Raw genomic sequence first — 27,684 nt, 5'->3', positions numbered from 1 at the left:
TGAAATACAAAGTTGGAAAAAAAATATGTCAAATGCCCGAAGGCCATAAACTGTAAAGACAAAAGCTTACATCTAATTTACAAAGTTTGGCAAGTGCTGTATTCATTGATTTTTATGGTCATTTTCTATCCTTTTTTTTTTTTTTAAAGCTAAAATGTCAAATGGAGCTCTGTAAAGCACAACACAAGTTCTTTCCATCCTCTGGTGTGTATACATTCTGCTTTTTGGGCATCCTTTCACTGTCGATATTTACATCTGTTGTTTAAAATGCTATTCCTGATACAATTGTTTTTTTAAATGCAAACCCATATGTGTGATCTCAAGAGAAACTGGTAAATTTTACCAAATGGGCATCCCTAAATTGCATGCCATCTGCAGCTAGTGATGAGAGGACTAAACCCAGTCAGCTGTGATCTTCCACCACTGCATCTATCATTTTGATTGGCTCTAGGGAAATCAACAGCTTTTGGCTTGAACTTTTGTCACCCCAACAGGTTATTATGTACTGGTTGAGATATACTGGCTAAAGAATGATTTCTTTTATCCACAGCTAGGCCTCAAAGTGTTTTCTTGTGGAAACCAGCAGAAAAACTCCAAATTTCAGTAAAGTAAAGCAGGCACATACCCTAGCCCTGATTCCGATTTTATGAGGTGTAAGTGTGCAGCCTTACTAACTCAGAAAGCCTATTAAAATATGTAAAGCGTGGAAGACTTTAAGAAACATTATTATTGCCTATGTAATTGTAAATTAATATTACTAGGAAAAAACTAATGAACTTCTCAGAACAGCATGTTCACATTCTGAAGGCATAATTGTCAAAGTGGGAATTAATGTATAACAGCGTGTGGGACTTCAGGATCATCTGAAAGAGAAAGAGAGAGAAGAAAACTGGGGATATAATACATGGATGCCTCCTCACTGAGGAAAAGCCCTCTGAAATCCCATTGATCTTCCACTATTATGTTGTCCTTCCACCCCCATCATTCAGTCTTACCTCATGACATATTCCTTTAAAGTAATAAAAGTTATTAAAGCTAATTAAAACAGCAGTTAAAAAAAAAACAAACCTGGAAATATATTGAGATACACCTTGCTCTAACTGATAAGAGGGCTGGCAAATGTAAGTGCTTAAAAGACATGAGCCTAAGTGAACATTTCATAATTTCTATTTATTTATTCCCTAACTAGATGAACAAATAGGGTCAGAAAACAAGATCTGAGGGCCAGCTCTGAAAAAAAAAACCAAACAAACCCAATCATAAAACTGACCTTATCAGTGTTAAAATTATTCTTAGGTTTTCCAGCTATGTTTGCTTTCAGATTCTGTCCTCTGTGCTAGAATTTTAATATGCACATTTGTCTTGCTCCTAGAGCATTTGCAAGATCAAATTCCTCATGGAATTTAAGGGAAGGAATGGCTGCTGTCTCTAAATAGGTTTAGTTAATGTCTAGATGCTGTGTTGCTCAAAATTGTTAGAGTTTGAGTGCCTAAAATACACCTTACAATTCCGCTTCAGTTACCTAGGAAGGTTTTTTTAAAGGTCACACACTAAAGAATCTTTGAAATACAGGAATTTCTAAGATATGCTAAATGGGTGTCTTAAGAATAACGATTTGAGGATGATGCATTTGTATTTGATGTTAGATGCCTGAATTATGTTTTTGGTCTATTAATTTGTAGCAGGGCATCTCACTCCCTGCCAAGAGCTTATCTGTTGCTTGTTAACTGGAGAGATAATTCAAACAAGACAAGCTGTCTTATAGTGAGTTATTTTGGTGCCATGGGGTTAACACTGGTCAGGCACCTCCCAACTGCCAATGAACATCTCCCTGCTAAAGTGAGATCTGGAAAGATAAGCTGAGTTTCTGACCAACAGACACCTCATTTTACTGCTACAGAAGTGACACCAAAGTTTCACAAAGCAAAAATCTTCTACAACTTCCTTGGAAATATGTGGAGTTTCTTCTGTGGTAAGAGATTCCTACTTTGTGGTTACCCCCAGGGGTTTAAATGAAAGGACTTTGTCTACATTATTGTCATTTCAGTGGCAAGTTACATTTGACTCCTAACCCATACTCTTTATTTTCCTGGCTTTGATATAGGTACCTCAATATCATACACTCCTTTAAGTTATGCTGTAATCTACTAGTAGTTCCTTTTAGTTTTATACTGTGTACTGAATAATTCTGATTAAGATCTTTCATCTGTCATCTCTTGACTGTTTAATAAAAATTCATTTTTATAAATAGTCCTGGTTTGCCATCATAAGAACTTGCAGGCCAGAGTGATTTTTTAAATTTAAACTGTTGCCAAAATCCAAGGCTATGGCAGGGCTTGTCTGAAGCTCCCACTCCTCCCATGATATCATTAGATTCCCAATGCTTTAGTTTTCCATGTGTGAAATGCAACATATATCTTTCTTCCTGAACAGAATGCTGTAAGAGACACTAATTTAAAGATTGTGTCCCATCAAATCCTACAGGAGTGTATTGGGTACAATCCCTATAGGATACTTTATGTTTGACATAAAATTGTTAAGATTCTAAGACACGTTATGGAAGAAAAGGGGAACAAACCCAGAAGATGGAACAAACAAGACAAATTAACTGGGAGGTAAAGCATTGTAAAAATATTTGTACTGGCTTTTTATAGTCCTCTTGTTCACTGATTTTTCTTAAAATCTTCTGCACAAAGACTTAAAGATGTTTCAACACCAATTTTTCCATCACACTTGATTTCTTAGGAAATCAGATGCCTAAACTCTTAATTTTTTTCTACCATAAGTAGCCGAAGATATTCAAAATTGAGATGTTCTGAACTTGCTTTTGTAAAATGTTTTGCATAACATTTTCCCACTGAAGCTAATATTCACTGTGAGTTGTCTCATTTGGTTGCTTGGTGGTGTAGCATCAGTCCCAGTCTCACAAACGTTTTAACAAATGTGTAAATTTTGGGGACAAGGAAAAATCAATTACAACCAAAATGACAAAAAAATCTAAATAAAATTAATTATGTTAGGTTAAATTGCTGACTAAACTACTCACATTATTGTAATTACAATTAAAGCCAGAACAAAACTCCAGAAATAATATTGAGGAAATAGACAGCAGAGTCACTCACAGAGGGCAACAAATTCCTTTGTAATAGTTTATGCACAGATTGCTATCACCAGTGTACTTTGCTAAAAATATATGAACTGATGGCAGACTGTGACTGCAAAATCCATCAGACATTTGCTGTAAGTGCTTCAACATGACTCTGCAAGCAGCAAAAAACAGAAAAAGGCTTTTGCATTTTGAAAAAATTTCTCAAAATAAGGTATATTCTTCTATATCCCCACTTGAAAGAGCCACAGGACTATCACTGTGACTTTTCCAAATTATGTTCTTTCCCTTCAAAGTATTCCTCACTTAGATGTCTGAAGAAAGGTGAGACCTTTCTATTGATTTTTCAAGTGTTTTTTTGCTGGTGTGCATTCCTCAAGACTAATGTTAGCACCCTCTCACAGCTTTGCACCATTACCTTTATTTATTACATTTACCAGAAACATTTCCTCTTTGATTTCCAGTACCCAAAATCGTGAATAGCTGCAACAGCTGGAAAAAGATCAACACTCCAGTGCTACCAACTAAAGCCTACAAAAGATGACATCAAATTATTCTTCAAGACAATGCTAAGAAATATTTATTAGTATCTATTTTTATATAATGAGATATGAATAGTAGAAATGCAAAGTGATTTTCATGCACTTTCTTATTTTCAAAGGGCAAAAACAACCTCTGTGATACCAACAAGGACTTTTGTTACTGACTTAGGTGAAGATAGGATACATTTGCTTCGTAAGAAGAGATGGAGGAAAAAGGATGAGGAGGCAGGCTTTCAGTTACATTATTATTATACAGTTATTATTTGAACTCTTTGCAGTTGTAGAATCCACAAAACTTGTCTCCACATGCAAAGGATGAAGTCTGGCTCCTAACTAAACAGGAAATGACATCCAGTCTATGAGAGAGGATGGGTAGGACAGCAGATTTTTGCAAACTGAAAATCTTCTGCTTATGAAAAATCCCTTTGTGTTCCCAGTGCTCCTGCAAAGAAGGCAGGAGCTGTTAGAGTTTCATGTCAGAGCTCTGTAGCCCCATGCTACATGAAACTCAGCTGTACTTGAGAGGGATAATGCATGAATTTGCACTGCAAGTACTTGAACAATTATCTTGAAGGAAACTGAGTATTTTAAACTCATTTACTGCATCATTTTTCTGCCTTACAAGACTGACTATACTTAGGGTAAGTATTTACCTTTCAGCTTCTATTTGAAAGCAATTTAACAAGGGGGTTTTTAGGGTTTTTTTTTTGTAATTTTATTTTGGAGGTAAATTCTAGCAACAACATGGAAATTGTACTTTCAGAAGATGTACTTCTTTGGCTGTAGTAGCCTTCCTATCAATACGAATATCCTGTTTCTGAGCTTTTTGTGGCATTTTATTGTGACAGTATAGAGTGAAATCCTTCCTTTATCTGTATTTTTGAAAAAAGGTATTGAAGAAAAACAATTGTTTTCTGTACATATATATCTGTTTCCCTTCTAATTGTGAATCTGCTAAAGAAAAAAAATTTAAACACAGAAAAGACAGAGAACAGCTTTCACAAAAATAAAACTACAGTTTTGTTTTCTAACTTTTTTGAAAAAACAGAGAATGGGAATATACGATTTTAAGAAAAATGTGACTTGATTTTTTTTTGTTTGTCTCTGAAGTTTTTTCTCTTTCTTCTGATGGCACATCAGGTAAAATCTAATTTGCATATTTTATTGTGTGTGCATGAAAAATACATACACAACCTGCAGTTGTTTCCATACTCATGGTGTGCTGCACCCAAGCTGCTCCTCTGAGACAAGGAAAGCTTGCCTTGTCTCCCTAATGTACTGTCAAAGAGGACATAATCATGCAGATCCTGTGGTACATTGATCTTGGTTTGGGGCACACACAAAAGTGATGCAGTGTGAGCTATAGAGCATGGAAATCCTTTTCCACTCACTTCCATACAGAGGATGAACAATGGAGAACCTTTTAATAGAGTGGCAGAAGTGAAGAGCCATCAGGGTGAATACACAGCTCAGAAAATACAAGAAAGGAAACTGCAGGAGGGGGGGCAAAAAAAAGACACTGGCTGCTGACTCCCACTGCTTTGTCTTCTTTGACTCTCCCAACTTTGTCAACTATAATCTGGATTTTGCCTTTGTTCTTGTCATTGAATATGCCCTTTGGAGTGACCCGATAACAGTGACCCTTTCGGAGTTCACAAGCACAGCAGATGCCAGCTTGTGCTGCATAATAAAAGGGGACGTTCTCATTCTTGCATTCCAAAGACACTGCTCAAGCTGGTTCAAATAAAATGAGAGCCAAACATAGTCTGTGCCATTGCTGCTATCCAAATGAAATAACTGTTTGTTTCAGCATAATTTTCCATAATGTAGCCTGTAGCTTGATTTTTCTGGCTATCTGTTCTCACGAGTTCAGGGACATTCATAGACATTGCAGGTAACTCAAGTGTGGATTGTTCCAAAGAACTGCTAGATGGAGAAGACCAAACTCATGCAGAGGATTTTCTAAAATTTAGTACCATAGTAATGACCAGCACCCACATGTGTTACCAAATAGGCACAAAATGGCTGGAATAGGTATTGTCACTGGTTCCCCTTCTAACAATTCTGATCTGTGATGAAAAGTTGCTTCCCTAGAATAATATTTTCTTACATGCTAGTATCATTTTTAAGTATGAAATTTGTGATTTTGCACAGCCTAGATAGTACAGGGTGAAGAACCACATCAGCAAGATCTAAGAATAGAGGAATAGCTTTTGGCTGAGTTAACATTTGCCCATGAAACACTTTATAGCTTCAAAATCTTTGCAGCAGGAATTATCTTACCCACCTTCAGACATCTATAATGTGAATATGTACATGTGGGCTACTCTCTGCAAATTTATTCAGTGACAAATGAGAGAGCTAGACACACTCTTCAGGTGTGTTTCAACTGGCCAATTTCAGCTGTCTGCTCCAGGCTAAAGCCCTAAAAGTGCCTGCCTTTTTTTCACTGACAAGAAGGTAGACTATTTCAGACACAGCAGCAAGCTAAGATGCAATTTACTGATTGAGCAGACAGATGCAGCTAAAGCACACTGTGATTAACACTCTCTGCCTTCATATTTGACCAAAAGATTTACTGAGAAATAAGAAACTAGCACAGGTGAAGAAGTCTCCCTTTGGTCAGTTGAACCCTATGCTCAATAAGTCTTAGTGACTTGGAATGTATGACTCCTCCTAAACACAAAGAAATAAAAATCCCCAAAAAATTCAAATGGTTTTTGTATTCTGAGGGAGTAAAATCCTTTCCACAGTGGTTTCACAGAGTTTATGCTATGGGATTACCATGCTGATTTAGCTGTGATTGCACTTTCCACACTCACTGGAGCAGAATGAAGCAGGTTTTGTCCTTATTTAGTCCAAATTGTATTTGTTCATCTAGTCTAGTCATGTTGTCCTTGTTTTCAAAAAGGTTTCAGCTCCATCTGGAAATGTTTCTCCCATTATTTTGCAACTCTCTTTAGAAATGTCTAGGGGATATTTCCAGGTCTTGGAGATCTGTTATGCTTCAGATGTTCTAATTCCTTGATCACCTGCTCTGGCTGAATCTTACCTCCTTCGATATTTTTTTCTTGCTCTCCTGGGAAATTTATGTCTGTTTCTGACATCTGTCCCCAAACGTTATGTGTGAACACAGAGGCAAAGAATTCATTTGATTGTGCTTTAGTTACGTCTGTTTCTCCAGTCAGTGAATTACCCAGGCTGGCTCTTAGAATTCTTCCAATGACCTCTTGTTCAATATGTTCTTGAAGAAAAAAAACCTTTGTTATTTATCTTAACCTCTTCTGCAATTTTCCTTTCATTTCACATCTTTGCTATTCTTAGCAGATGGCTGTGTTTTCCACTGTGTTATGTCATCTCTTCAGTTATGCTCATTTTTTTAATACCTTTCATCAGCCTCTTTGTGGTCTTTGAATAACTTCTCTACTGATTCCTTCAATTTCATTGATTTGTTTTTTTTCAGATACCAGATAAGTCAGAGCACAGAATTTGAGTACTATGTATGTTCTGGGTACCACTGTTTAAGAAGGATGTGAAGGTCCTTGAATGTGATCAGAGGAGGGCAACAAGGCAGGTGAAAGGACTGGGAGGAAGGTTCTGTGAGGAGCAGCTGAAAACTTTGGATTCTTTCTCTCTTCACCACTTAGTTGCAGTGATCTTGGACAAAAATCCCATGGGCTAAACATAAGCCAGACTATACATCCATAAGTGGCAAAGGGGTAAAAGTGAGAGATTGGGCTGGCAGACCTTTGTCACATAAAATGATAGTTCATGGCAGCCACTGCACCTCATTCCCTCAGAGACGAATGATTGAGGGCTATAATAATCAGCCAAGAAACATACATAGCATGTTTTATTAAACTGTCTCACTTTTCTCAAGGATGCTCTGGACGTATTTAGGGTGAGTCACTATAATCCTGTTGACCACTACCACTGGTATCGGATATAAAATGATAAGGAATTTTTTTTAATAACTTATGTAACTATCTGGAAATTGTGTTCATGAGAAAGCGAAAAGTGGTTCTGAGTATGAAATAGTGGATCCACACGTGATTTGTAATTTCTCTTTTTATGCAGCACAGTCAGAGATCCCCAAGAGCCTCCCAGAGCTTTATTCTGAGGAAGTGGAGAACTTAGGACACAACAGAAGATAGTTTTAACACCAAACACCCTCCAAACAAGAGAACTGGAGAATGAAGGATTGCAAATATGACTTCAGCAAAAATCTACAGCAATATCTTTGAACCTAAAACTTTTGTTTCAAGTGAAAACTTAGTTCTACTAAGTTTTTAGTTAGGAGGTTTTTGAGCTTTTAATTTTTCAGAGAGAAGCCAACATTTTCCATGGGGAAAGAAACAAAATAACATAATCTTCCACCTAATTTTGGTTGTAAGAAATGTTATGTTTTTGTAAAGTGCTTTTAGACCATCAGATAAAGGTCACTGGGGAAGTGGAAAATGTCATTAAGAAATTCACTGACTTGATTTTCCACAGGTTTAGGCCTCATTTGCCAGCTAAATACTACACTTCTTTGTCTACAGCGAAGTCTGTACAAGACTCAAAATTAAATTAGATTGCATATTCTAGTTCTCTGTTGGTATTAAGGTCACACCAAACTACATCTATAAATTACCCAGGCACAAGCAGTTCTTAATGCAGTCCCTAAGGACACTCCAGTGCAGCAGCGTGAAGAGAGGATTTCTCTGGCTTAGCATTAGGCATAATCATTCCAGGCCACGCTTTTCCCCGAGCAGTCTTCCAATACCCCCAAAACTGAGGACAATCCACCTGATGCAATCCTTCTAAACCCCTGACTTGCAACAGCTGCTAACAATTCTTGTCAAAGCCAGCCCGCTCCATACTCTCCCTGTGACTGTGTTCAGGCTGTTTCTACCCCACCCTGATGCTCTGAAGGTGCTCTGAAAGAAGTCCTTTTACACTGGTTCTTCTCTCTGTTGGAGATATATGGGAGGTAAAGATCACTAGTACCCACTAAGTAGTGAATGAGTTGAAAACATTTATTACCACACAATTGCTGAAAGTCCAGCAAGTATTGTCAATCTCCCATAAATCCAGAGGGATTGGGTTATAAGGAACATGGTCTCAGGGGTACCAGCTAAGTGAGACCTTCCAGAGAGAATTAACTCGAACTAGGCTGGAGGGCACTGTGGCACTGACAAGTAAAAACATGAGGTTATTTTGCTCTTGAAGTTGCCCTGAGAAGCTCTGAATAGTGCAGTAAATGGATCCAGAAAGGTTGGATTTAGGAGTCAGGCACATAAATACTTCTTAAGAGCTTTTCTGAGAAACTCACTGCTGATAATATATGAAGTAGAGTAGGAATCCAAAACCCAAGCTAGTGCTGTAAATGCTGAGGTATTCCACAAACAACTGATGTATTCTTTATGAATAGTCCTTGATGCTGCAAGTCACATGTTCTTGCTTAATGCTCTGAACTAAAATACATTATGAGTTTCACAGTGAAAAAGGCTTGCATTAGCAAATGTAAATTCATGAAACTCTTCCAGTGCAGGTTGGATTTTACGGTGAAAGAGAAATTCACCTTGACATTTCCAGTAATCAAAGGATCTGATTATTTATCTACAATGTGAGAAATAAAAGTTAAAGACATTTTTTCTGCATTTTTTCCATAGCCCAGTGAACACCATAGCCATATTTTTACAAGCTGTGGGGGTAAGTATCCTCTCTTCATTTATACTAGCTTGTTCCTTTCTGTATGGATAATTAAATAATCATTGAAATGGAACTGCAGTGTGGGCAATGCAGATATTTCAGAAATTTTACTGAAAAATTCCGTAAAGTTTTAATAAATAGTCTTAAGTTTATTAAATTGGCCAACTCTTGCAGTTCAAATGTTAATATTGGCCAGGCTGAAGCCTCTTTTTTGTTGGTCTTAGAGAATACTGGAATAGATTGGAATCAGTTATTATCTTTGTTTCAGCTCTGGGATTTTTCTGATTACTTGATTTGTTCTACAGTACAGGAAATCTTTGTATTTTTATCCTTTTTACTTAATTCATCACTAGGATAATGAATATTAAATTTCTAACACCGGTTTTCTCCCCTCATTATCTTCAAAATATTTCATTGTAGGCATATTAGATTTAACCCATCTTCACCTCTCTTAAGGTCCTCCCTATCTATCTTTTTAGCAATACTTGGGGAAAATGCCAAGCACTCTTAACTACTGTGTTTGCTTGGAAATTGCTTCACTGGCACTTGTCTGGGAACACAGAAGAGGCATAACCTAATTGATCCATAAAGGTGAAAAGAAGAGCTGTGTAATGCAAAATATATTTTTATGGTAAAAGGAATTGGAAATGCAATATACATTAAAAGCAGAAGAAGATGTTTTTGCAAAGCTAAGGCTGACATTTAAAGTCTAGAAAATGAAAAAAAAAAATTGAAATGATAGATGGCAGACACTTTCCTGCTGTCATTGAGTCATATAATCATAGAATGATTTGGGTTGGAAGGGACTTTAAAGATCATCTCATTCCAACACCCCTGCCATGGGCAGTGATATGACTACTGGACTGGGCTGCTCAAAGCCCCATCCAGCCTGGCCTTTAGAAGTCCTTTTCTTTCATGTAAAGTCTTCAACTTACCCCAGGTGATTTGAAGAGTTACAATACCTGGAGTTTAGTAAGTGAAAGAGATTAATTAATATTTACTACTGTAAATAATTAATATGGAACTTCTCTTACAAGGTGCAGAGAAACTGTCCCAATCCTTATTCCTGTGGCCTTGTGGTTGCATTAAGATAATAGTGTCTGTTGCAATCAGGAAACAGAATTTACTAGCAAAAGCCAAATTTACTGCTCTTGCTGATGAGCTGCTGCTGAGTGTTATAGCATAGACCATGGAGTGGCTCTCTGGGACCCAAACCCACCAGCTAACACGAGGTTTCTCGCTCCAGGGAGAGCAGCAGAACCCAGAAACCTCATGAATGAAGTCTGCCGCGGTGCGAACCTCCATGCAAGTCCAGGCAGGGCCGGGGAGTGCACAGCGTGGCACGAAGCTCGAGCTCTGCAGAAACTCTGCAAGGAGCCATGGGGGAGGCGAAGGGACATACTGGAGACTGTTTCTGTTCTCTCAGGGGGTTTATTTGGAGTCTTCGGGGGGGTTGCAGGGAAGGAGAAAGGGGGAGGAAAGCGGGAGAAGGGAGAGGGGTCTGAGAGCCCAGAAACAGTGATACCCGAGCTCACGCCAGCATGGGCTTATCAGGGAAGGGAAGGGGGCAGAGATTGGCTCTGGAGAGCCAATCCCGGGAGGTCTGAGGGGAAGAAAGGCGGGGAAACACACCAATAGACTTCTGATAAGGCAGGTCACATAATTCAAAAAGGGCCAATAACATACAGAGCAGGGGAACAAAGGAAAAAGCTCGTGGAGCTTTGCAGAGGCGCACTGCAACATCAACACATGCCAGAATTACATAGGACAGGGAGCACAATTCTGCCTAAAGCCCATTAAAGCTTGTAATGAGGAAAGGAATCCTTTTTATGAGGAATCAATGGTGTATCAGCACCAGCACTGCACAAGACAAAAGAAATGGCATTACTGACAAGATGGAGTGAAAAAAAAAAATGTGAAATAACTCCAAACCTCTGGACCTGTCAGATCTTTATACTCAGTTCACTATTTTAACTATTTTTGACAGTATAGTGCCAAGCATCAATTTGCAATAACAAAGAAAATCCTTCCCAACCAATTTTTCATCTGTCTTTTCTTTATTCCTTTTTGTTTATTTTTTTCTCCCACTAGCTTATGGGTAGTCGTATTACCTCTTGGTGGCAAAGTGTTGGCAGCAAAGGGGCTGCAGGAGTGGCCTCTGTGAAGACAGACCAGGGCTGTCTGGTGCTGGACAAAGGCAATTCCAGCCAAGAACAGCAGAGCTTCCACAGGGCATGGCTAAGCCCCTCAGCCAAGACAGTTCCACTCTGGGGGAAGCACATTTAAGGGCAGCCCCATGTCAAGCCACCGCAATAAGGTAATGTACAATCTCCAGCAATCTACTTTTTCTTTGTTTTGTACCTTCAATACTAAATACGTATCACTGGAAAATTTAAAGAGTTTCAGGTGGCAATGTGACCCTGGAATCTTCAGTGCTGCTGGAATATGAATCTACATCTTAGGATGTCACCCAACATAATATTATTTTTGGAATTTGACTTAGTTCATGACACGTGCCTCCTCCCAATTACTTATACTTCTGATAATCTCTAGGTCTTTTATATTTTTTTTTTTTTTTTTTTTTAACAAAGGTTACTAAAAGAGTTCAAATTATATTTCAGTACCATGAAAAGTGGTATTGATATTACTGAAAGAATGGCAAATAGCAGTGAGGAAACAGGAACAAGTGGAACTGGAAGTGGGGGAATCTTAAGTCCACCTTTATGACAGCAGCAAATGTATGTGGAACAGGACACAGATCTGTTGGCAAACTTAAGCTCCCTCATCTAATTATTCTAGGTTGACTCTGTAACAGCTTTTTGTGTAGTTTAAGTTTAAAACAAAAATAAAATCTCTCCTCAGCCTGCCAACCTGGAAGGTAATTTTTCATGTGAAATAGATGTATTCCTGCTTAAGAGCAGTGGCATCCTTCTTTATAAATTCTTACACAAATAGGCAATATGAAATGTCAAGGGGTTCTTTAGACTAGAAGAGAAATTCTTAAAGAGATCCAAAGCCTAAAGGTAGTGCTACACAAAATAATGGAAAAAAAATTTAAAAATCTAATCTTTTTGACAATTCTACCAGAGGTTGTTCAATTCTAAAAAGCATCTAGCTGGGAGTCTGTAATAGAAAAACTTCAGTAATAGAAACCTCTGTTGTCACCAGGAGAAGTAGGAAGATACAGTAACCCATTGTGTGTGTGTGTGGTTTGTGGTTTGTTTGCTTCATTTGGTTTGGGTTTTTTGTTTTTTTTTTTGGTGTGGTTTTTCAGTGTCTGTTGGTTGGTTGGTTTGTTGGTTTTTGTGTTGTTTTGTTTGTTTTTCCAAGAGGGAAAATATTTTTTACCCACTTAAAAAAATACAACCTTTTATGGGTAGAAAGGGCATAAAGTAAAATAAAAACAAATTTATAAAATATTAATAGAAATTAGTGGTAGCAAAAAGTATTATTTGTGATCTATGTTGTTAGTTTTATGGTGAGAAGAAGGTACTCAGTTGGTGATCCTTCCTGCTGCTGAGATCTTTTTCTCTGTTGAGTATCCAGGTCATAAGGATATTTTTCTACTATTTTGTGTGGTCGTATACTGTCTCTATGAGAACATCACCCAGAGGTTCGGCTCCCTGTCTTAGGAAAGGAAATGTGTGTGGACTTCTGAAGAGATATGATTTTTATGTAGATGCTGTTGATCTAGGGCATGGTCTAGGCTCCTGATTTTTGTCTTTTTCTCTCAAGTATTCATTGTCACTACTGCCTTCATGCTGCATTTATTCTTGTTAAGGTAACCAACTCATATTTTTCAACACTATTTTCTGTAACTACTGAATGCAAGACATGGTGCTTCCATTGCTGTGTTGATGTGCAAGAAGTTTCCAAAGTACACCTGAGAGGGGAACCATGACATCTGGGACCAGGACTGAGTCCATATTACTAAACTTTTAGCCCTTTGCTCCTGAATGGAGACAGATTTCTTTGCCTTTCCTCATCTGTGGATGCTGTAATGACATGGGTCACCATACTCTGAGAAGGAACACCACTCCAACATTTTTGATGAGTGTTTTGACCAAAATGTCCCAAACTACAAAACATTGTACGACATTTAGGTAAATATGTCCTAGCAAAGCTTATTCTCCCTCACTTGTCAAAAGATGCTGAGAGACTTTCCCTGGGAGCACGCCTGTCTACCTGGAGTTTTCAGAGACTTCTGAACTGCTCTTATCCCTGTAGATAATTCTCCCAAGGCTTGTTAAGTGACTGCTTTTGAAGTGGCTCACACAGAATAAACTCAAAAGGTGAGCTCTCTAACTCTTTTTGTTCTGGATCAAAAAAAACAAAAACAATTCCTTTCTGGAAAAGACTGGGTATACAAATGTAAGCTATGTGTACAATAATAAATATATTAAATTCTCTGTGTTGCATAAGGATGGGAAGCTAAATATTCTTCTATACAAAATTCTCCTGGTTTATGACACTGTGTACATTAGTCTGGATAAAAGGTGGCTGAGGAGACACCTTATCTCCCTCTTCAGCTACCTGAAAGGAGGCTGAAGTGAGGCTGAGTGTCTCTTTTGTCACAAGAAGTGATGAGAGAAGAAAAAACATCCTCAGTTTGTGTCAGGGATGGTTTAGATTATATATTAGGAAAAATTTTTTCACTGAAAGAGTTGTCAGGCATTGGAACAGGCTTCCCAGGGAAGTGGTTGAATCACCAGCTCTGCAAGTCCTAAAAAGATATGTAGACATGGTGCTTAGAACTTGAAAGTGTTGTTAGTGGTTAGACTTGACCTTAAGGGTCTTTTAAAATCAAATGTTTCCTTGCTTATATAGTTCTAAATCATGCTTCTACACATTCTTCTTCATATAATACATTTTAAAAGTTTCTGGTATTATACAAAGCATTGTTTGGGTGGGAAACTATATATATGAAGTTTTCTTGTCTTGCTCACCTGTAAATCAAGGGCTGTACCCATAATGTGTTTTTAATTAGCATACCTTTCCAGATACTACAGCACATGCTGGATGGACAAGTCTGTGGATTCACACCTCTGTGTGAATGGACGAATAACAATGAATTTGGCAGATTTCAGAGCCAGCTCAGAGCCTTTGCTTACACACAAAGCAAAGACAGCAAGAAGTAGGAATATTTTGTGACTAGAAAATACAGAAGCAACAAAAGGATAAGGGAAAGGAAAGCCCTTCAGGATAGAAGCCAAATTAAATATAATGCTCTAGTTATAGTTAATTACAACATTGACCACAATGACAAATACACCAGATTAAATTATTCTCTTGTTTACCCATGACTGAAATGGTGAGGAAAAAATTTTGTCCAATACTGTTATGGAATATATTCTGCTGTATCGTGTTGTGTATAATTCCCAGAGCATGGTATCATACTATGTTATGAATGAGTGGGAAGAGTTAAAAATGAGCTGGCATGCAGTGGCTATGGAAAAGTACTTGTCTTTCAATTAAAGTTGTCAACAATTTATTGTTCTTTGTCTACTCACATGCAGTTAAATTAGATGAAAAAGCATGATTTTATATAAAAATACAATATTTTATTATAGGTTTGTGTTTATGAACACTTCTCTAGTCACAGTTGTGGCCTAATTGTTCAATACAAAGATTCTGTAAATATCAATCTATACATAATAACTGCTTTAACGTACTTTAATTTTTTATCTTTTATTGTCCGTGAGATACACTTGACACTTTCTTTACAGTTTTTTAACTCACAGAAGGGGTGCAGCACAGTGTTTGAGCTCGCAGGGACAGGCCCTGAGGCTAGAGTTTGCAGAGCCAGCATGAAGAGTGTACAGTGATGAAAACACATCAGACCCTCTCCACAGGTATCACACAGCTGGGTTGGGTGTGCCTCAAGAAACTCTACATCGTTCTCACCACAATTGTTTCGGTGCTCTGTCTGTTGCTTAGTAATCCTCTGCAATTAGCTTGCCAGAGACCTTTCCTGCTTGGTTTAGATCTCTTTTTGCCATGATCACCCTCTGACAAATCCATAGCAAAATCACTGGGGAGTTTTTCTGAAGCACAGTTCTGTACTGCTTTTTGAAATCCTTTGTGCTCACCTCATTTTAATAGTCTGTGAGTCTATATGATAACCCTTTCCTTAGGATGGAAGAACTAACCTGTTGTGCATCCCTCTGCTTTCATACTTTTGCTTTCATACTGTGCACAACCTGTAGCTCCAGGGCCTGACCCATGAGCTTGTTAATGCCTTGGGCAGAACCTGTTCTGTGAACCTAGTGACTAGCTTAGAGAGCTACTCTGACATGGCTCCCCAGAGTGCCAGTGTGGAGAGATTAGTTCCTCCAAAGCAGCTGAGATAGACTCCCACTCTGATTTGAACTTCAGAGAATCTCATTTTTAACTGTGAGAGAATCATTACTACATTTACCTCGAATTACTTAGTTATACACTTTGAGTTACCCTAGTACTTACCAATAGTCTGAAGACAGATAAAATCACTGAGAGTGTAATGAAAATGCAGGTTTGATGACTTTGTTTCCTTAATAACATACTAAATTATCTTTAAATAAACACTCAGAGAAAAAATGTTCTAAAGCATATTTATCCAGAGAACTGCACAGTGAGAAGGCCTTCTTTAAGCCTTTTTTCCTCCGTGTATTCATGTAGTTTATTTATCAGAAGCTCTGGCATAACACAGATGAAATAATAGAAGGAAGAAAAAAGACTTATTCCACTTCTGCAACTGAAGAGAAAAAAACAAAGGACACTGAGAATGAAGGGGGAGACAGAGATTAGATGATGCAGATTCAGGATATGGGGAGCAAGGAAAGAGAAGGAAATAGAGCAGATAGGAGTGAGAGATTAAACAATGAACATAATTAGACAGTATGGCTAACTGGTTTTATAAGGATAAAACATGTATACCTCAATTGCATATGAGCTTGGTTAACCTCTTTACCCCAGTAAGAAACTTGATGTCCTAAGGCTGTAATTGATCACCGTGAAGGAAAGTATCCATTAGAACAATCTCTTTCTGAAAATATGGTCCACATGTTGGCAAAAGTTGAACACCCTTGCTAGTGACAAAATAATGCACTTGTAAACTACAATACAGTGAACAAAAAGGAAATAGCAGTAAATAAAAAGAAGCACAGATGGCTGTGCTGGAGATGGGGATGCCCACAAGATCAGTCTGTCTCAAGGATGAGCAAGTTGCATTTTTTCTCTGTCATGGGTGTTGTTTTCTCAACACCTCCATCCTTTCCCAATCAACAGATCTACAGGTTTAGCTTATCTGTCAGAATTTATAACCATTTTGTACTTAGGTGGTTCATTGTGAATACCCTTATTTCAATGGTACAGAATTTGTTGGAGTTACACAGTTAGGGCACGATTTTGCTAGGATCTGTCCTTGGAGACACGAAAAAGAAGTGTGTATATATGCAAGATGTCTGCGAGTTTAAGCTTAAACCTGAATACATTGACTAAAATATAAAAAATTTCCAAACTGTTTAAAAAGCAAATTAGAAAGAAAACAGTAGGGTTTACAATGCTTAAATTCATATTAGAAATCAGATTCTTTATGACCTGCAGCTCATATATGAAGAAAAAGGAAAATTTCAGAATCAGATGGGGAACAATTGGTGAGTCTCTCTTTGAGTTAAGGGATCCCTTTGACATCAGAAGTAGGCTCCTGGTATCACTTTCTAATCCATTACATTGAGAAACAGTTCACAGTGCTGCCATGGACTGCCACGTCTATGATCAAAAACAAAGGTCAAACAACCCAACTGAATTTAGCATCTTATTCCACATGATGATATTTTGGGATTTATTTCATTTCTATGAAGACCTATTATATTTATCTTTGTCAGAATCATCTATTCTTTACTTTTAAAATGTTTACTGACGTGACTAGATGACTGATTTCCTTTTATTGCTAGCCAGATTACCAGTATGTAAGTAGCACTGATGGGATAAAATCACTTCCAAAGAATTTTGAAACATAGAATACAAATAAAACTCTAGGCAAAAATAGCTTTCAATGAGAAGTGGGGGTGAGGGTTAAGAAAAGCATTTTCAGTTCTTTATAGCTTTTTGGGAAGTGCTCGTGACAATTTCCCTATTGAAGGCAAGTATATACAAGAAATTTCCTACAGGCCACATTTCTGTACTGTCATATATTGAATCCCCATTTTTAAAATAAGTATTTTCAAGTTTTAGCAGTGTTCCTCTGCATAAGCCATTGTGTCTTGGAATGCAGCATTGACTGTTCTAGACTGTTTCTCAACCTACAAAAAGCTAAGATATTGAGAAAATTTTGCAGAAGTTAGTGGTGATTATGACAATCAGTAAAGATAAGCATACATCCAAACCATCAAAATTGGTTTCTAGTTTCTCAGAGTTAGTAACCACGTCAGAGAAAACTCAGTTAATAGGCATGAAGGGTCACGGTTATGTTTTCTGCAGAAACTTCTGTTCTTGGTTTCCATTGTACTTAACTTTTGCCCATCTGGCTGCAATGAGGCTAGAAAGAATAAAGACTAAGAAAATATTTGGAAATGAAGCTATTTTTGTCCCTACCAGTGTGTAGGGCACTGATGCGCATATACGAAACAGAAAATTTGGGGTGATTTGAGGGGCAGAACTGAGAGTAATAGCTTCAGACATTTCTGAAATCTAGAATGATTTGTTGTTGTGCAAATACTTGAACATTTAACTCAAAAAATTTTTCAAGCCTCTCTGAACACACAAAAGAATTGTCTCCTGCTCTGGTACATTTGACTCAACATGCATTCTCAATTTTGCTGCAGTTGTTATATAAACAACTTCCATTTTGTTTTGATGTCTCTGTGGCTTTGCATAGCACATTTATTTTAGCTTGGGATTTTATGGCAAGCTATTAAAAAATAAACTAACATAAAAGCATTACAATCAAATCTAAAGAAAAATTTTGTTTCTGTCAGGGTGCAGTATTCAGTTTTCTGACAAGCTACCACCAGTTGAAATGCAGGGATCTCAACCCATCATTCACTCCTATTTTTATTGCGTCTGCAGTTTAACTTCACCTGCTCTTCAGCTTTTGCTACTGTATCTATATATGATAAAGTGGTGATGGGAATACAACAGGGCAGTAGAGCCAAGACAAAATGGAATTATTTCATTGGCTCAAAACTCTGGTTCAGTTTAAAATGTCTTTGAAAGAAGTACCTCAATCTGCCAAGCATTTTATTTTTTTCAGATAAAATATTTGTATTCTTTTATTATAAAAATAAAAGTTTTCACTTCCATATTTAATCTAGCACATTTCTAGTGCTATATCTGGTTTATAAGAGGCCAGGCTGGTTACTGCAGACACAGCACTCTTCTGCTTTAGGGACCCAATTTGGCATTGCTGTGAGCTGCAACTCTGCACTGTGTGGACTCTCTGGAAGCTGTTTAGGAATTATATCTCCATTGCACTCAGTTGCATGCTATAGTCAAGCTGTGCTATCTTATCAGTCAGATACCAATACAAAAGTAGTACAGAAGTACAAAGTTTTCCTTCTAATGCAGATGCACGAATCTTACACAGAAGTACACTGTCTTCTCTGTTGCATTATGCCATCAACAGTTGGACAGCATTGTCTGGTAAGCAAAAGGTAAAGTGTCTGTGAATTTTAAGTTTTTCCAATGCCTTTGGGAGGGCCTTTTAGGCACTGCATGTGCATTATTTGTTAGGCTTTTTTTTCTTTCTTTGTTCTTTGAGGTTGTCTGTGCTAAGCCACTAAAAACTTATCCCTTCCGTATCCTTGTCAGTGCTCAGAAAACAGCACATCTCTCTGTGGGAATCCCATACAAAGGTGTAAGAACAGGAGGAAGAATCCCTGCTATTAGCCGCTTTTTTTTTTTTAAGTGGTAGTAGCAATGATCAGTTCAAGCAGTAAGTTTTATCTTATTATTTCTGCTCTGTTTCCATTTAGTTTTTCTTTATAACTATGATTTATACATGTACTTATTGGAAAACCTATAGCAGTTGACAACTCATTTCTAATACAGTTACCATCACAAAATTTGATGAACTGTACAGAAGATTTGATCACAATATTTTCATGGTCCAGTTTCAACTATAGCCTGTACTTTTTCCTATGCTGTGATGACTTCTTTGTAGGTTCATTTCTTAATGTATATTATAGTGGATGTGCACTTCGACTTCTGCATTATATTCAGAAATAGAAAAGAAATAAAAACCTCAAAGTTTTATTGCAAAGACATATAAGTGGAAAAAACAGCTATACCAGAAATTAATCTCATTTCCACTAAATAACTCCGAAAAACACTATAGCTGATTTTTTACACTTTTAATACAAAAACAACTTTAATGAAGCAGAAGAAATCTATTTTTGAAAAACAGTATAAGAATAGAAATGATAACTTATGCTTCTGAATTCTGGTTTCTTTTTTTACATCAGTGCAATTTCATTAATCCTAAACAATTATTCCTAGCTACTGAGCAGAAACTTAGAACTGTTATTTCACAACTGTTTAAGTAAAAATACAGATGTACAAATTTGCCTAGTTATGAGTTACAACTCATTTTATATGCTTACAATTTATTTGAACTATGAAATGGTTAGATATCTAGTTAAAACTACTCATCTACCTTCACCACAATTAATGGTGAGAGAAAGGTGCCTTTCTAATCTTAGATGCTTCTCATATTGGAAATTGTTCTCTGCAGGAGCTGAGGGAAAACTGATTATGCATGCACAGTTGTATAAATGTACATATACAGGTATAAATACATGTATGTATTTAGACAAAGATATATTTTTATAGATATTCACATGGACTCATGGAGTAGACTATATGGTGACATATACATCCTAACATTCTTTCCAATCTGACAGTGCCACCTTAAAAGCCAGGAATACTGGGTGACTTGCTGCAGTAGGGTATAAAGGGAAGTCTACCTTGATATTTCGCATTGGTGTGATGCCTGGAATTGTGTGGACCAACTCTCCCTCTGGGTGTCCTAGTTCTACTGATTCTTTCCCCTCAACTGTCTTTCCTCCTCTTGTACACCTACCTGTCCCCTTCCTCCAGGTGCCTTTTTCTTTTATCTTGAACTTTTTAAAGCACAACAAGACAAAATGTGTTGCTACTCAGCTGGATATTGCTTGCTATATCATGCACTCCCTTTCCACTGTAGAATCATATCCTGATTTCAGCTGAGATAATTTTCTTCACAGTAGCCAGCATGGGAATATGGTTTTGAATTTGTGCTGGAAGCTGTGTTGATAACACAGGGAGATTTTGTTACTGCTGTGCTTACACAGAGTCAAGGCCTTTTCTGCATCTCATCCAGCCCACCAGTGAGTAGGCTGGGGTATGGAAGAAGTTGCAAGGCAACTTAACTGGGACAGCTGATCCCAACTGACCAAAGGGATATTCCAGACCATATGGCATCCTGCTCAGCATATAAATCTGGGGGAAGAAGAAGAAAGAGAGGGACATTCAAAGTGATGCCATTTGTCTCCCCAAGTCACCTTTACACATGATGGATCCCTGCTTTCCTGGGGATGGCTGAACACCTGCCTGCCCATGGGAAAACATCACACTGAACATGCTTTTCCTTCCTTGTAAGAGTGTGAGGATCAGAATTTTCTCTTCTGATGGTCATTATATTCATATGCTCTCATATTGAGATTACATTCAATTTGGTAATACAATTATGTGATCTTATTTCCTCATTGCCCTCTGTAATTTGTCTGCTCAAATTCCTATTTTTATTATCTTGTGATGTTTCAAATTGTTACATGTTTATCTCATTGAGTGCATAAACCCTTGAGCCTTTACCTTCTTAAGCAGGTTCATGGACAGACTAAAGATTCCATCATTTTATGTCAAACTAGAATGTTTATGTTTCCCGTGTAAGAAAGGAAATATTTTAATAGCTGATGAAACACTGATAGAACACCTTTGCATGTATGCCTGTAAATATTTGTGTCTCTGACCACAGCACTTGCTAGTATCTGAATAAAATTAACTCAATGATTTAGCAAAACATGATTTCAGAAATTTATATAATTTCAGTAAAACCACAGGTATCCTTTTATCTTGTAAAAAAAATAAATAAAAGGCAGCAGCTCTTATAGAACTCAAAGCAAGAAGAAAATGCCCTTTGAATTTAGAATATGAACACTATCATTCAAAACACACTAAGACTAAAATTGTTAACCCCTGAGGGAAGTGTTTGAATGGATGAAGACTACTTGGCACAGCAATTGGATACATGAAGCATGAAAACATGACATGGTATTAATTAGAGGGACGGCACCAACTAGTTCAAAGCACAAAAATTATCTTAAATTGCTGATTTGTTATCTTGTGTCTATTACTTTTAATTAGCATTTCATAATGTTCATGATTTTGTGTTGCTTTGTTTCTCTTAATTATATAGAAATGGATGCAAGACACGCTTAAAAGCATTTGCTTTACAGAATAAAAAACTGCCTATTCTCTAGCTCTGACATTCATGCCCCAAGGAAGGCATTATTTGTTGACACGGGTTGTAAACTACTATATTTTTGTTGCAGACTATTTGATGTGCAATGTATTTTTCTTGGAGGTGGTGAGCCAGATATTGTACCACATCCATATTTTCACATACAGGAAAACTGTACAAACTGGTTGAGAAATGCAAACACAGATGCACATAACCTAGAAATTATTTTTTCAAGTATTTTATATATATATATATATAAATTTAACCTTCCCATGTATGGCAGAAAGTATCAGTGGCTTTTTAATAAACATATGTAGCAAGTTATATACATAATAGGGGCAAAAATGTAAACAATCATTGGCAGTACAAGTAGTTTACATGAAATGTGACCTTACCCCTGCTACATCTGCATAAAGGAAATACAAAAGAAATTTTAAAAAATGTAATAAATGATAAAAAGCTATTATAAAAACAACCTTATGAAACACCATAAATGGATGGCATGGGAACATTGATAAAAGAAATGGGGCAGAACAAAAGCAATAAGCATTTAGGTCAGCAGTGACTGTTCTAAAATCATTTATTAGGAAGAGAACAGAAGATATGGGGTAAATAAATCTATAGAATGTGTCAATCACAAAAAGTATTGAATTGCCTTCTCAGCTGAGGTACACCAATGAAGTCATAATAAACACTTAGTAACTGAACACAGATACCCATTGAGATAAGGATCAAAGTAGAGCACTCAGCAAGTATGCCTCAGAGAAAAAAAAAATTTAGGAGGCATTTTTGTTTCACAAGAGCAGACAAAATCCTGACTAGTTCACTAGACAATAAAAAATCACAATAACTTTGGTGTTTAAAGACTGAAATACTTATATTCTAATAAATTTTCCTTTCATGTGAATGCAGACAAACCCATTAAATTCATCTACAATTTGTATGACAGGTCATGCCAGAAATGGCCGATTACCTCACCAGGTTTTGTACTAGAAAAAGAAAAAAGTCACAACATTCTCTCCTCATGAAGTTAAAAATTCTTGTTCAGACACTTTAGATTATTGGTATTATCTTAATTACATTGGGTATTTAACTATTTATTTTATAAAGGGAAGAACATCCTCTTTGCCATGTGCTGTTGCATTCAGAGACAACAGAAGGATCTCAAAAGAAAAATTGTACCTATGTTTTTCAAATACAACCCAACTTAGAACATATTTATTATAATCAATAGACTTCCATGTGATTCAAAGTGAAGATTTTGTTTAACATCAGTACTAAGACTTTGATGGAACATCTGGAGATGACCAAAAAGAAAGCAGATACAGACTTTATACATTAAGTATTGCTTTTCTTTGGAGTAACAGGGGATGTCTAGCAATTTTCGTTGATGAGAAGAGCTATAATGAAAACTTTTACAAACCAGGAATAAGCCATATTGGCAAGCTTGCACTGGGAACTTGCACAGTACTTGCTCACATTCTGACTGTCTTTAGCTTGTGATGGGCTTTTACAGAAGGCAGGACTTTGTCTAATGTTTCCTCAAAATTCCAGTGCTTATCCTTGGAGGAGTGAGCTAACTGATCCTAGAAAGCATCAGGCTGCAGGGTTACCACAATTTCTGAGTCACAGATGTTGATTTATAGGATCAATTTCTAATCTTTCCCACTCAGTGCAAAGAAAAAGTGCACAAAAAGGGTGCACAGAATATTGTGTAGAAGATCACTTTTTCCCTGAGCAGTGCTTCTGGCCACCAGCACCCTTCCCTGAAGGTGTGAAATCAGTGACTGCAAAAAGTTTACTTGTTCTACTTCTATCTTTTCCTCTCCTTGCTAAATTGTACTGACCTACAGGAATTGTTAACTTAGCTTTCAACCATTTGCTGGATGACCTGCAACAATATTTGGAAAAATGGAAATTAAGTTATAAACTGTGTCTTTTATCACTGTGTGTCATATTTGTAATTTATTACAGGATGGAACATGCAGTATGCTGGAATTTCCTGATGGTTTGCAAATAGCTTCAGGGGTTTTAGCCCTGTGCTAAGACTTCAGTTTTATCTTTGTTGGTTCTCAGGAGAATTTTTCATTGATAATTGAGAAAACCGTAGTTTCGCTCTAATAAACTTTCTTGTCCTTCTTATGACAGCAACAACAACAACAATAATACAAGGTGCAATTAAATGAAAGGAAGCATGTGATATTTATTTCTCAAAGTGTTAAAATAAGACTCAAACTTATAAGTTTAAACTATAGGTCTGTTATTGATTTGCTGCATTAATTTGTATGTATCAATATGAAAATTAATTTTTCTGTTTGGGCCTCAGTTTCCTCATTTGTAAGGTAGGAATATTAAAACTCTTTACTTCATAGAAACTTTTTGTAAGGTTTAATATGAATTTTAATGGTGCTTAGGTAAATGCAATGTAAGTTGTAAGGCACTATTGTTCCCATTCATCTTTGTCATGGGAGTTTCTCTGCTTTCAAAGCCTTACAAATGTGAATTATCCTTAATAGTAACCAGGCCCTTACATTGAATGCAGTCTGAGGAAATATACTGCAACAGCTGTTTCCAAGTGCTATAATTTATGTTGTCACTGGACAGATTTAGATCTAGAAATCTGGACTATACCCAACTGTTTTCTTCATAACAGAATAAGAATGGTGAATACTGTATTTTATTTGTGCAGGTGTGAGAAATTGGATGAAAAAACTTAGCATCCTGTGGCATACTCACAGAAATGGAAAAAATTATGATATTCAGCTCAAGATAAAATATCATCCAGACATGTCATTGAGGTAATTTTTACCAAATGGTTTTATGCTAAATATTCTGAAGGCCGAAGCTATTAAATGTGCAATCTTTATTATCTTGTCCAGCACTGGTGTAGATCTGTTCTGAGATCATTAACTATGTTTGTAATGCACTACTGAACATTTTCCTTCTTTTTTCATGAATGAATCACCTTTCAAATTCTATGTATTTGTTCATTGAAAGACACATTCAATGTGCATATGGGTGCAGCCAATTGTCTCTGTAACATTAGAAAAATCTAGTAATCTCAACAAATCATTTTCATGTGTTGCAGGTGCTGCCTGTTAAAAGAAAAGATGTGCTTTGAAGTTCTTTAATTAAAGATTAAATTCCTTTAGTTATTATTCTGAAAATAGCTGAATTATAAATTTTACTATTGAGTGTTCTGAGAAGTAGAAAGAATTGATGGCCACAAGCTCAGTGCTACCAATATCTGTACATGTGATACATGAGTGCAGTGTGCTGTGTTGTAAGTCAAACCTCACAGTTTACAAGGCTCAAAGCTTCCTCCTCACCACAGAACATCTTCTTTAAGTAATCCTTCTCTTTCTGTTTAATCTTCTTTCTTTCTCTTGTTAAGTCTGTCTTGCTTTGTGCAATATAAGCTATTCAATAGACTGAAATGACCTCAGTGAGAATAAGCTTAAATTGGATAAACACTTCCACAGACAGCAACACACTCAATTTTGTGTCTGTCTTCTGAAGAATTAAGTTGGTATTATTACATCACCTTGTTCATGGATAATACAGGGACTGAAAATTTCAGTGCCAAATATAAGCAAGCGGAACACCTTCATTGAAAATATGCAAATGTATTAGTATTACAAAACAGTATTGTATTGTTAGAAATTCATATTCAAGAAGAATATAAGAAAGGTAGGAGTAAATGGCTTATAATAATTCACATTTAGCATGAAACCCATTTTTACATTTAAGGCTTTTTGAAACCTAAGCCTTGGTATGTTAGTATAGTTTCCATATTGGCTTCTAAGTCATAGACTCAGAGTATCTCATACTGGGAGGCATCCATGAGTATTGATTTCAATTCCCTGCTCCTTGCAGGACTGCCTTAAACTAAATCATATGTCTCACAGCATCATCCAGTCATTCTGTGAATTCTGCCAGGCTTGGTGCCATGGCCACTTCCCAGGGGACCCTATTCCACTGACTGACCACAGTCTCAGTGAAGAATGTTTTCCTAAAGTCCAAACTGAACTTCCCCTGCTGCAGCCTCATTCCATATCCTCAAATCCCATCACTGGTCACCAGAGAGAAGAGATCAGCAGCTCCCCCACTACAGCCCACCTTGAGGAAGTTTTTGACTGTGGTGAGGGGACCCCTTCTCTTCTTTAAGCTGAATATTCTTGTCCAAAAATGTGCTACAAGAGACAGTATCAAAAACTTTTCTAAAATAAAACAACACTTCTAGTGGCTTCCCTTGAACAACTAGATGGGTCACCTTGTCATGAAAGGAAATTAAGTTTGTTAAGCAGGACTTTCTCCTCATGAACTTGTGCCAGCTATAACCAAAGATTGCATTGTTTCTCTACTGTTTTTCAGTAATTGTCAGTAACTGCAGAATTTTACCTCTGAAGAGAGACTGACAGGCCTGTAATTACCAGGGTCTTCCTTCTTACTCTTTTTGAAGACTGTAAAGACCTTTACCAACCTCCATTCCATGGAGACGTGCAGCCTCTGAACATCATTGAAAAATAACAGAGATGTCCTGCAATAATATCACCAAACTCTTTCAGTACTATGGGATGACTCCAATGAGGACCCATGTGCATCCAGTTGGAGCAGCAAGCCTCAAACAAGTTCAGATTTATCTGGAAGTTTATTATCCCCCTAGTCATGGTCTTCCAACACAAGGTTGCAGGGGGCCCAGGGTCCATCATCAGTGTTAAAGGCAGAGACTTGTGAGGTGACTGACCTCATCAAGTAACAGATTTATCTTGAAACCTCATTGTGCTGTTAACATATTTAAAAATTCTTGAAAGAATTCTTGAAAGAAAATAAGAAACTGGATTACATTCCATTGCTTCACCAAACAGTGGCTGCAATTATATACATTAGTCTTAATTCAATAAAGGGATTTAGGCCTTTACTTGTCCTTTCACAAGTCAAAATCTGACCCATAGGAACATCTGACAACCCCATAACCTCTATGAAGTTACAGTCCATCCTCCAGCTGAATGGTGTGCACCTCCATTCTCAAAAGAGATTTTGGTGCAAAAAATGTGTTTGCTGGTTCTTGCTCAGCAGCAGATCTAGCAGCTGCTGTAACAAGTTTCTGCCAGTTCAACTGAGGCTGAAACAGAAGTCCTGGGCAGGGTAGGTAGAATCCCTGAGGGAGTCTGGCCATGGAGGGTAAGACCTGCAAGTGACCCCAAGACCCTGATTTTCTGTAACCAAACTGATGGACAGTCTTGGGACTTATTTTGGCCTTGACACTATTCCCTTTTATTTCACCAGGCTTGGGAATTTGAGCAAGCAAGGGTTGCAGATTGTTTACATGTTTAGAAAGCAAACACTGTTGTTATATGGATAATAGCATAAAAATTAGATTTGTCCTGTGCCAGTCACCTCAGTGCTGGAAAACAGACACACAGACATTTAATTTATCAGAATGGATAGAGCAGAGATGTTTTAGGACATGTGAAATGGTGATGGTTCTGTACAGGCAATGGTGCTTGTTCAGGTGTTGAAAGCAGTTCAGTTGAAACACCGTGGAGCCAGCTAACACTGAACATGGATTTATCAGACTAAGGGCCTTTATCTCTCTCCCCTTCCCAGTAAAACCATCCAGTGCAGAGTAAATGCTTCTGATTTTGTGGGGATTTAGCTGTTTCACAACAGTGCTCCTTTCTCCACAGCTGGATTGGATTGACCTTGCAGTGAAACCTACCATTTAGAAATACTGCTAGGTTGACAGTGTGGATGACATTCATCTGATGAATATGTCTGGATCCAGAGCAGTCACCTTCTGCTTCACTTGTAGTTACTTGAAGGAAATAGAAACTCTTGGTTGAAATTCATCTCACAGTAAT

Source organism: Lichenostomus cassidix, chromosome 1 (genome assembly GCF_008360975.1).
Source record: "Lichenostomus cassidix isolate B80296 chromosome 1, HeHo_3.0, whole genome shotgun sequence".
Taxonomy (NCBI): Eukaryota; Metazoa; Chordata; class Aves; order Passeriformes; family Meliphagidae; genus Lichenostomus; species Lichenostomus cassidix.
The sequence above is the reverse complement of the archived record's forward strand: the minus strand, read 5'-3'. Positions refer to the sequence as shown.